Here is a 13150-nt window from a genome sequence, read left to right on the forward strand (position 1 = left end):
TCAGAGAAAACATGACTGTATAATTCTCTTTTATAGGAGAGCAAAGATTCAGAAACCAGCATGGACTGTTTCTGAATTTCCAGTTTATGTTGGTATTTTCAAATGATCTTTGAAATTCAGTGAGAGCTGGGCACCTAAATTCCTTAGACATATTTGAACATCCCAGCCATAACTGTTACCTGGTAACAGGTGTCCCTTTTCTAAAGGTAAAACACTTCTGTATGGTTGTAGATTTTAGTACATCCTTTTTTCCACTGAAAGAAAACAGCTTCTTGAAGCTCACTTCTAACTAAAATTAGCTGCCCTGCAATCCACAATCATGGTATATTTGATTTTACTTTTACCACCAAAATGTACGTTGTTATTTGAACAACCATGTTACACAGAACATGGTCGACACTAAGTTCAACTTACTGAGAAAATAAACATATTTCCAGTGTTAAAAAGAGGTAATCTGACTTGTAATGAAATTTAACAGATGAAAGCCTCCAATAAATGTTGTTTAGAAAGTGTTGTCCTAGAGTTAATAGTAAATTCCTACAGATATCATTTTTAGAAAGGCAGAAATATGACAGGACAGCAGTGCAATAGAGTGTGCCTAATTCATTCCAATTCACAGAGTAATGCATTTCAATTCACACAGTGATGCATTCCAGTCTCTAACATGAGAATCCAATCTAGTTCATGTTTAGTAGAGTTGAAACAAAATCACAGCAGCAGAAAACTGACATTGTCTATTTTGCTAAATAGAGAAGTACTTTAAAAATGGTTTTTGAGTGTTTTCTAAACTGGCTCGGCTTTATTTATCAAAATATATATTATGACAGTAGATATAAACTAGTCATGAGAAATGTCAATATTCAGTTGTAGTTTTCTCATTTTGTTTGACAAGAGTAGTTTAGCATGTTATGTGCATGCACCTGTGGAACGTGATTTCTCTTGACATCTGTGGACCTGTCACTGACTCTTTTTAAAATCAGATGTTAATGCTTACCTGTTGCTTTGTCCTAAACCAGTTGATAAACATTGATTTCCAAGGAAATAATTGCCTTACATTGTTTTGAACTGCAGTACACTCATGCCATGGGCCAAATTCTGACTTCACTTATATCTATGCAACCCCACTGAAATTAATAAGAATAATAGAAGGGTTGGGTACCATTCTAACTCTCTGAACACTGGACTTTTAGGCTGACATTTTCAATGCTTTGTGTCTGCTTGAAGATGATATATAAAAAATTAAGCAAAAACTATGCTTTTCAATAAGAGGGAAGTAGAAAAAAATATGCTTATATACATCAACTACATTTGGCAACCTTACAAATGGCACAAGTCTAGAACTTTCAGTTTGTCACAGGATGACTATGAGCTGCCAGTGTGATACGGCTACGCACTGGTGAGACCTCATCTGGAATATTGTGTGCAGTTCTGGTCTCCCATGTTTAAGAAGGATGAATTCAAACTGGAACAGGTACAGAGAAGGGCTACTAGAATGATCCGAAGAATGGAAAACCTGTCTTATGAAAGGAGACTCAAAGAGCTTGGCTTGTTCAGCCTAACCAAAAGAAGGCTGAGGGGAGATATGATTGCTCTCCATAAATATATCAGAGGGATAAATACCAGGGAGGGAGAGGAATTATTTAAGCTCGGTACCAATGTGGACACAAGAACAAATGGATATAAACTGGCCATCAGGAAGTTTAGACTTGAAATTAGATGAAGGTTTCTAACCATCAGAGGAATGAAGTTCTGGAATAGCCTTCCAAGGGGAGCAATGGAGGCAAAAGATATATCTGGCTTCAATACTAAGCTTGATAAGTTTATGGAAGGGATGGTATGACGGGATAGCCTAATTTTGGCAATTAATTGATCTTTGACTATTAGCGGTTAATAGTCAAATGGCCTGTGATGGGACACCAGATAGGGTGGGATCTGAGTTACTACAGAGAATTCTGGCTGGTGAGTCTTGCCCACATGCTCAGGGTTTAGCTGATTGCCATATTTGGGGTCGGGAAGGAATTTTCCTCCAGGGCAGATTGGCAGAGGCAGATTGGCAGAGGCCCTGGGGGGTTGTTTTCACCTTCCTTTGCAGCGTGGGGCATGGGTTACTTTCTGGAGGATTCTCTGCACTTTGAAGTCTTTAAACCACAAGTTGAGGACTTCAATAGCTCAGACATAGGTCAGGGGTTTGTTACAGGAGTGGATGGGTGAGATTCTGTGGCCTGCATTGTGCAGGGGATCAGACTAGAAGATCATAATGGTCCCTTCTGACCTTAAAGTCTATGAGTCTATGAGTCAGAGAGTTTTCAGCAAGGAAATAGATTTAAAACTTAACCAAATTTGAAGTATGGCAATGGGGTCAGCAAAAGATGATGCATAGAACATTAGGGATGTAAGGTGCAAATTTCTCTAGTGCCTAAGTGACTTAGAAGCTGCAGTCCCATTGACTGTCACTTTCTAAGTTATTTAGGAAAATTTGAAAATCTTACTCAAAGTAGTTGTGTGCCTTACTGGGAAGACGCTATGGTACTTGATAAGCATCAGCTTACTTTATAACTTGGATACATATGAAGCTAGCTTAGCTTGACATTGAACCATCTAGTCTAGAGTACAATATAATATGGCTTCAAACAAGCATAGACAATACTCTAAATAGTTTAGGAAACACTTATCCTTCCACTGATTTACCACCAAAATGACTTACTCATCTATAGGAAAATAATTATGTGATATAAGTTTGTATTATTTGAGAACTACTATGTGATCCTGTATTAAATACTACATCGTAACGTATACACACAAAGGAGCCATTTCCTAACTGCTGAGAACATAAGCATGCAATTTTAGTGTCTCATAGGGCCTGCTTCAGCTCCCAGTGAAGTCAATAGTGCAAGATATGGCCCTTAATACAGGTTTTTTGTATTAGCAATTTAGAAAGACTTTATCATATATATCTGTAAATACATACACACATAAGAGTCTGAGAGGGAATTTTGTTTTGGTAAACAAATATCTAAGGAAAATAGCGAGTCATAAAACTATATTGGAATTAATTTGCCATAGCTAAAAGGCAAAGTCATACCCATGTCAATGAATGGAACTCCAGGATGAAAAAGGTTTTATAAGTTATAATATTTCAGGATGTGCTGTTGTAAAGCCAATTGGATGTGCTATGATGCAGGGGTTGAACCAGATGAACTTATTGTCCTTTCTAGCCAGTCTTTCTAGGTTGTTGGGTTTCTCCCCCCCTCCCCGTATAAGATGTTGCTCCTCCACTATTTTTTTTCAAAATATTATAGCTTTCTCCTGTGCTGCAAGGTAGAAGTCGGTCTCTATATAAATATGATAAACGATAAAGACATTTAACTATGATATAGGAATTTATTAATTAAATGCCATATGCATTCAAGACATAATTTCATTCTGAAATAAACCCAACACAGCCCATGTAACATACCATTTGCATGCCAATCCACCCAGAATATGTTGCAATTAGAACACTGAACTTGCTTGATCTTAAACTATCGTATCTTGGGTCACAAGAGTGCCTGAAATACTGAAATTCACCTTGAATATTACTATATTACTAGCCCTTTTTATGACCTGACATTTTAGCAGTACAATCTAAATTCTATCAGTAAGTATTAGTGAAAGTGTATCCTTGATCCGCACTTATTTTAGTTCACAAAAGGTCCCATTTGTTTTTATTGAGGTTAATGGATCTGTGAATACAGATCCATTAACCTCAGAATTTTTAAATGTTAAATCAGCAGCTTTAAATAAATGTTAATGTGAGGCAGCAATTACTGATACCGTAATACCAACTGGAGGGCAAAGTTTGGAGCATTGCCTAGTCAGAATATGTTAAAAACACTGAACTCCTTTATTAGTGAGATAAAAACAATATAAAGAAATGCGTATTGTCTAGTGCAACCACCAAGAAAAATGGATTAATTTACTGTTTCAGCATGTAACATTTAACTGAAGGGCTATATATTTTGTGAATCACATTATTGTTATTTTTATGACCAATTGCCTTAATGTAATAACTGCATCTGCAAGGCAATGATATTACCTTCCAGTCACAGTCAGTGCCTAGCTAAGGAAGTTTGCTATCCCCAGGATGGCGCTTGTATATAGGCTGGATAAATTCACATTCAGATTCAGATTTTATCACAGCCCAGACTTTAATGTGAAATGCCCTCCCTGATCTCAGGGAAGTTTGTGGGAGTTTTGCCATTAACTTCAGCAGGAGCGGCACTGTGCAGCAAAATCAACTATAGTGCAGCCTTCTACTGTATTTTGCCTTCTACTGTATTTTGTATGAGCCTCCAATCATAGATTTTCTTGGGCCCCATCTCATCTCAGTTAGGGAGCCTGCCAGAGAAAACATGTTCATATGCTCAGACCAGGGTATTTTAATTCCACAGAAGAGCATAAGCAACACCTGATTTCCAGTTACTGTAGATTGCATTTTGTACCTCTGTTTTCCTGCTGTGTTGATTTGATAATAAGCATAAGGAGATTAATAGCCTTTCCCAAGCCACATATTGAGTCAATAGTTTGGCTCAGATGAGATCAGGTTTGTGAAACTCACTGAATTGCTGTTTTAATTACCATGGTCCATGGGCCACAACTATAAAATCAGGGCTATCTTCAACGAACAACAGATTTCCCACTGATGACAAAAGACACTTGCTGAAAGGAAGAGAATAGGATAAGGCCCTTCTGCATCACTCAGGGCATTTTTTGGACCAGTGCTAATTCTGCCCTTTTTTATATGGCATCTGTGCACCTGTACATGCAGTTGCAGCAATTGCATATAAAAAACAGGTTTGGCCAGATTTTTAAAGTTCGGGGGTGGGAGGGGAGGTTAATCTAATCAAGTCTGATGTTTTCTCATCCTAACTTTAAGGGAGTATTGCAGTTCATCTTGCTTCTTATAGCAATGAAGGTGCAGAAAGGAGTTTTCTGTAGGTGTCTGGCTGGCTGAGATTCTGATGAAATGTTTACCTTAATGTTTCTGGAATTTCACTGTAATTATCGTACTGTTAATGATTTGTTAAGGTGCCTAGAGACTTGGATACGTGTATTTTAAATCTAAATAGATAAATCTTGAATTTGAAGAGTGGAACTGCTTGTGACATGGTAGCAGGGTAAGACTTAAAGAGCCTCTCAGGATAGGGGCATTATTAACTTTATGTTAGTGATGGTGTTTACATTTTAAATAATTATATAATCAGTGACAACAAAAATAATGGGGAAAATATATTAGGTGACATGCACTCTATAATTCCCAGTGTTTTATGACTTGCCAGACAAAAGCAGCATTTTGTCAGACTAGCTCACATGCTTTCATGACCAGTATATTTTCCAAGTTTAGGTCCTGGACCAATGATCAGAAAGTGTGTGTGGGGGGAAATCTATTCCTAATTACCAGCTGTATCATCTCCAGCACCATCACTCATGTGCCTCTAGAACCATCTAGCAGATCTAAGAACCAGCACTTGAGGTGGGATTTTCCTGGGCTAGGAAGGACGGGGAGGAGTGGGAGAGGAGACATGGTTGTTGTGATAAGGTCTTGTAGCATAACTTGGTCTTTGACCCCCAGCCAGTCTGCTATCTCTTTCTTCCAGCCCAAAGAGTGAGTGTGCATATAACTTCTTTGTGACGTTTAGCCCAGTCATTCAATCAGGCCAGGGCTATTTTATTTTATACTGTAGACTTCAAGTCATGTAACTTTGCCAAGGTTATCCTTTCAAAACTGTTCTCCACTATCCTCGAAGATCTCCCACTGTGCTAGCTTTGATTTCAGTGTGGCGCTAAGCATACAGGCCAGTGGCCAGCTGTGTGCAGCCTGATGAGCTGTTTTTATATGTATTACACACATTCTACATTGTTCAGCAACAACTGGATCAAGTATGTATTTCTTTGAATCAAGTAACCCTTCAAGAATTGAAATTCTGCTGGAAAATATGTCCAAAGTCCAGAAGTAGAACATTTACCATTTAAATCTGGACATATAACCTCACACTTTCAACAAGCTCTCAAGACACAATAAATAAAAGATTACCTTAAACTGGGAATATGTGATGGAATGCACCCCTGTATGAACACCCTACACACTATTTTAATAATCTTTGTATAAGGCATGCCTTGTGAAGTACCATTTGAAAACTCATAATTTGCTGATCAGTAAAATCATGGTAAAATGTACATAGCAACATTATATGTAAAGTTATGAATATAAGCTGAAATCAGGACTGAATTTCATACTGAAGTATGTTTTCCAAGTAAGTCTGAGGAGTGGCTAAACCAGTTTCTCAAAGACAAATGGCAAGCTGACGCCCCCGTCAGGTGTCAACAATGCTGATGGACCATCACCTATCCAGTGGCCATTCTTTGGCAAGAAAGGACGGACAAAGAGATCTGCATCTTAGCAAAGAAACAGAATGAGGTCTCCTTCCACCACCATACCCCGTCTCTTGGTTCTCAGCTGGAAATGCTTTTCAAAGAGGTACTGAAACTATAAAAAGAAGGGGAAAACACCCAAAGAGACAGCTCCTCTCTCTCCCTGTCCATTTCCCTTTTTGCACCTAATATGACAAAAGAAGCAGCCGTTGGACTCTAGGGGAGTTCTGACCTACTTGCTCTGTAAGCTGCATGGTGCTGAGCGGCCACGGCCCAGGAGAGGTGCCTCTCACCTGGCCCTGAGCTGCTGCAGTGAGAGAGGGCTGGGGGGAATCCTCTCTCCCCACTGCAGCCCCGGGGCAGCCTGCTCCCAAACCCCTCATCCCTGGCCCCACCCCAGAGCCTTCACCCTTAGCTGGAGCCCTCACCCCCTGCGCCCAACCCTCTGCCCCAGCCCTGAGACCTTTCCCACACCCTGAATCTTTCAGCTCCACCTCCACCACAGGCATTTTTTTTATGTGCACCAATATGAAGGTGATGTGTCACAACATCTCCATATTGGTGCACATAACAAAATTCATTCCGCACATGGATATAAAAAATTAGAGGGAACACTGGTTCTGACCTATTTTTCTTTTAACCATTTCTGACTTTCATGCCTCATTGCTTGTACTCACTTAAAATCTCTCTCTTTGTAATTAATAAACATGTTCTATTGTTTTATCTAATTGAGTTTGTTTAAACTGAAATGTCTGGGTAAAAAAAAATGGTAGCTCCATTTAGGGTGGCAAGTTGTATGTATATTATCCACATAAAGGAATAATATATTTGAACTCTACAGGATAGGGCTGAGCAGCACAGAACATACATTTCTGGGGGGGAAATCTGGGACTGGGGTGTGTTGGGGTCACCCTGCAGTATAACCAAGGCTGATGTGAGCCAGAGTGTGACTGGCAGGCTGCAGTTACACAGACACATCTGTGAGTGACCTGCATGCTGCCAAAGCTGTTTGTGAGCAGTTCAGTTTGGCTGCCACAACAGTAAGACATTGCAAGGCACTCCAGGTTGTATGGCAAGGTAACAACCCTCCACACACACACACATCCGGATTGCACCCAAGTATGTCACAAAATGAAATTAGGTTACAATAGTTATCTTCAGTAGGCAAAGAATGTTCTGTTTCTATATCACTTTATAAGACCATGTGGCAATAGTTCTCTAGCACATGCCCCAACTTTGATAAACACATAACAAGAAGACACTCAGGGCAAAAAGTACATTTTGAGATGTTGTGACTTCCTAGGGCAGATTGGCCTCTGCACAGCAGCATAAGGGTGTATTGGGTATATGGGGGAAGTGAGCAATAAATCTCCTGTACTCTTCTGAGTATAGCAACTGATGCCTGCTAGCAATCTCTGGGCTCAAGTTGTCCCTGAAATGGTGATGAGGGGCACAGAAGAAATGTGGCTATCACCCATCTCACAAAGGCCTGCTGGTTGTAGAGCTAGCTAGTCATGGAGGAGAGCCCCTACAAATCCATTATTTCTAAAGGGATGCAGCACTGGATACTCGCTGGTTGCATGTCCAAACAGTTTCATATTTGAGTATAACTCCTGTTTAACATAGTTTTTATTTTTTTTAAATTAGTCTGATTTTAATCCTCTGGGCTCTCTTTCCCTGTTATTTTTAGTAAAATAATGGCCAACTGTATTGGAAGAGCTCACCAAGAGCATTACATTTATGCATTTTTCCACACTATTATTGTCTAGCACTTTACATATTTACCATTCTCTCTTGATCCCTGGTGAAATCCCTATTATTTTATATCAAACATACAACCAGTAATAATCAAGAACAAAGTCATAAAGTTAAAACCATTTAATCCTATTAAAGCCTCATTAAATCAAGGCAGTATTTATAGGATAGGACTTTATTCCCCTGCTCACCAGCAAATCTGCAACTCAAGTCAATGTTCATGAATTAATTAGTGACTTGACTAAGTGCAGGTGGTTGAGTGACACTTCTCTTGATCAATTCCCTCAAGGTGCATGCTCTACAGTCACATGATTCTTTGCCATTAATCCCTAACCCCACAAGAACATTTGTTGATTTTACTGAAAAAGGCAGCCACTGCAAAACAAATAAGCAGAATGCAGAGGAATGCTTTTAAGATATAATGTTTCTCATATCAAAGTGGAAAGCAGAGAAGCAATATTTAATAAGTGGCCACTTAGCTAGAAACATAAGAAAATCACTTTCTGCATTATATTACACATCTATTTAATCCCTCTAATGAAAATACACAAATATCACTATGATAAAAAAGTCAAGGTAATAAATTACTAAGGAATTCATATACGAGGCCTACCTTAATAGGAATATTTTCTCTGCTAAAGTCATACATGTACATTTCATTGGAATGATGAGAAGAGTGCTAGATGTTTAAACATATAAAAGCAAAGTCATCAGGTAGTCATAATAATACTAATGGTGCTATAATAATTCTTATGATACTACTTAATGTGTGTGTGTGTGTGTGTGTGTGTGTGTGTGTGTGTGTGTGTGTGTGTGTGTGTGTGTGTATTTCCAGCAGACATTGCAATTAGGATTGAGAAGCCTATCCCTCCTAAACCCATTTTCATTTGCTCAAGCATTATCCTATGGGGTCTCTAAACTTGGCATCAACACAAAGAGAATATTTTGAGAAAGCCTCAGTGAGATTAGTCCAGATGTTCCTCAGTTAGGTAGCTATGTGAATAAAATAATCCTTTCCCTCTGGGAAATCTGTTCAGCACAAAAAACATTGTTTAAAGTTCTCACCACCCCTTTGCAAACTGGCTGAAAATATAGAGGACCTGACTCATCATTGTGTTACTCCAGTTTTAAGTCACCATCAGTTAAATCAATGGAGTCACTTGGACAAGAAACTGAAGTATTCTAGTGGTAGAATCAAGTCTATGTTTGCAATTATGAGCAAAGTCATCATTAAAGAAGGAAACACAAGCTGTGGCTAGTACATTTTTAAGATTTAGAACTAAAAGGGTTTCCATACTCTGTATAAAAGCTTTTAAATTATACTTCATTTCAGGTTAAGAAAGGTAAATCGCCTGCCCTAAACCAGAATAGAATACTATTGATGCACTGTCCTGCAATTGCAATTCATGCTTCAGAATATATCACTTGCTCTGGGATTATTTAGTTGATGGGACTCCATCCCTTGACCATATTGAGGAGTCTGGGCCCAAGTGGGGAGAACAATTCCATAACCAGGGTCCTCATCTCCATTTTGGGAACTGAAGAGGAGCAGCTTCCCGACTAGTAGAGCCCACTTATCTGATGGGAACATGTCAAGAGCCATTTCTCTACCAAGGGAGCCCAGTCCAAATTAAGCACTAGGGTAAATGTGTGCCTGAGTCTAGGCTCATAGACTTTACATCCAGAACCTTCATGATCAAATAGTCTGACCTCCTGCACATTGCTGGTCACAGAACATCACCCACCCACTCCTGTAATAGGCCCATAACCTCTGGCTGAGTTATTGAAGTCCTCAAATCTTGATGTAAGGACTTCAAATTACAGAAAATCCACCATTTACTCTAGTTAAAACCAGCAAATGACCCAGGTCCCACACTGTAGAGAAAAGCAAAAAAACCCAGTGTTTCTGCCTATTTGGCCTGTGGAAAAATTCATTCTCACCGCCAAATAGTTAGACTCTGAGCATGCAGGCAAGACCCACAAGCCAGGCACCAGGGAAAGAATTCTCTGTAGTAACTCAGAATCCTTCTCATCTAGTGACCCATCTTCATCCATTGGAGATATTTGCTAATAGCAGTTGCAGATGTGCCATATGCCATTGTAGGCACTCTTATCATACCATCCCCTCCATAAACTTATCAAGCTCAATCTTAAAATAACTTATTTTTTGACCCCACTACTCCCTTTGGAAAGCTGTTGCAGAATTTCACTCCTCTGATGGGTAGAAACCTTCTTCTAATTTCAAGCCTAAACTTACTGGTTGCCAGTTTATACCCATTTGTTCTTGTGCTAACTGTGACGTTACACCCCATATTCTTCATAGGAATATAGTTATGATGTGAATATTGCATAACTAAGATATACTTTATGCAAGATGGCTCATGTAAGATATCATTGGAAAAGTTATGATCTACTGAATGTGATTATCCAATTTATATGCATGTATCATTTCTGTATCTGAAGTTCGGAATATTGACTATGTAACAATTACAACTGTGTGTGTACTTGGGGAAACACCCACCACAGAGTAAGCAATCAGCCTTTATAGGCCATCAGAAAATGACAATGAGTCTTTGAAGATGTGGATTTCCCATCTGCCTGGAGTTCCTTCCTGAGGACATTGCAAATAAATCTGGTTTCATAGTTGCTTTGACACTGCAAGGTCAGGTGATAAGATCACCTGATACAAAATACCACCTTGGACACTGCTGGTACTTTTCATCTGTAGGGGGATGGGGATCAGACAAAGGTTTCCCACCTTAGGTAAATCCTTTTTAAGGCTGGGGAGGGGGTTAATTTAGGCTCTCTTCCATTGCCTACCAAAAAGAAAGACTGCTAAAAGTACCTGAACAGACAAAGGAACTAACCTGAGGGGAAAGGCAGGGGTGAGTCCAGACTGAGACAGGGGTCCAGTCTGTAAGACGAAATAACTGGAACTGTAATCTACAGACTCTCTGCAATTTGCCTAAAATAACATTTAGGGTAAGAAATTACTTCCTGAATCTAGTCTCTTTAAGATCTTAAGCTTAGTATGCGTGTTTTGTTTTATTTGCTCAGTAATCTGCTTTGTTCTGTTTGCTATCCTTTATAATCACTTAAAATCTGCCTTTTATAGTTAATACATTTTTTTGTTTATTATTAAACCCAGTTTGTGTAATTTTTAATTGGGGGTGGGGACAAGAAGTTGTGCATATCTCTTTTCACATTGAGGGAGAGGGCAAAGTTTTATGAGCTTGCACTGTGCAGATCTTTCTATACAGTGCAAGACAATATTATTTTGGGTTTATTCCCCAAAGGGGGTGTGCACGTGAGTGCTGGGTGAATCCTCTCACACAGAGCTGACTTCAATCTGTGTCTGCAGCTCGGCGTGGCCCTACCTGTGTATGCATGCTGCAAGAGGCTGGAGAGCCTAATGCAGCAAAACAGAGAGAAGGAATCCAGACTGGTGGAGTGGGAGGGGCTCAGTAAAACCCCAGTACATCAGGTGGCATCCCAGAAGGGGAGTCTAACCTGTCACAATAACATTGGCCATTAACTTAAATAACTCCTCTCGTGCTGTGGTGTTTATCTCTCTGATGTATTTAGAGAGAGCAATCATACCTCCTCTTATCCTTCATTTTTTTTAGGCTAAACAAGCCAAGTTCCTTAAGTCTCCTCTCATAAGGTAGGTTCTTCATTCTTCTGATCATACTAATAACAAAATAGAGACAATGGATTTCAGGAAGGCAGATTTTGGTAAGCTCAGAGAGCTGATAGGTAAGGTCCCGTGGGAATCAAGACTGAGGGGAAAAACAACTGAGGAGAGTTGGCAGTTTTTCAAAGGGACACTATTAAGGGCCCAAAAGCAAGCTATTCCGCTGGTTAGGAAAGATAGAAAATGTGGCAAAAGACCACCTTGGCTTAACCACGAGATCTTGCATGATCTAAAAAATAAAAAGGAGTCATATAAAAAATGGAAACTAGGACAGATTACAAAGGATGAATATAGGCAAACAACACAGGAATGCAGGGGCAAGATTAGAAAGGCAAAGGCACAAAATGAGCTCAAACTAGCTACGGGAATAAAAGGAAACAAGAAGACTTTTTATCAATACATTAGAAGCAAGAGGAAGACCAAAGACAGGGTAGGCCCACTGCTTAGTGAAGAGGGAGAAACAGTAACAGGAAACTTGGAAATGGCAGAGATGCTTAATGACTTCTTTGTTTCGGTCTTCACCGAGAAGTCTGAAGGAATGCCTAACATAGTGAATGCTAATGGGAAGGGGGTAGGTTTAGCAGATAAAATAAAAAAAGAACAAGTTAAAAATCACTTAGAAAAGTTAGATGCCTGCAAGTCACCAGGGCCTGATGAAATGCATCCTAGAATACTCAAGGAGCTAATAGAGGAGGTATCTGAGCCTCTAGCTATTATCTTTGGAAAATCATGGGAGATGGGAGAGATTCCAGAAGACTGGAAAAGGACAAATATAGTGCCCATCTATAAGAAGGGAAATAAAAACAACCCAGGAAACTACAGACCAGTTAGTTTAACTTCTGTGCCAGGGAAGATAATGGAGCAAGTAATTAAGGAAATCATCTGCAAACACTTGGAAGGTGGTAAGGTGATAGGGAACAGCCAGCATGGATTTGTAAAGAACAAATCATGTAAAACCAATCTGATAGCTTTCTTTGATAGGATAACGAGCCTTGTGGATAAGGGTGAAGTTGTGGATGTGGTATACCTAGACTTTAGTAAGGCATTTGATACGGTCTCGCATGATATTCTTATCGATAAACTAGGCAAATACAATTTAGATGGGGCTACTATAAGGTGGGTGCATAACTGGCTGGATAACCATACTCAGAGAGTTGTTATTAATGGTTCCCAATCCTGCTGGAAAGGCATAACGAGTGGGGTACCGCAGGGGTCTGTTTTGGGACCGTCTCTGTTCAATATCTTCAGCAACGACTTAGATATTGGCATAGAAAGTACGCTTATTAAGTT

The sequence above is a fragment of the Emys orbicularis genome, chromosome 8, assembly GCF_028017835.1.
Source record: "Emys orbicularis isolate rEmyOrb1 chromosome 8, rEmyOrb1.hap1, whole genome shotgun sequence".
NCBI classification, from domain to species: Eukaryota; Metazoa; Chordata; order Testudines; family Emydidae; genus Emys; species Emys orbicularis.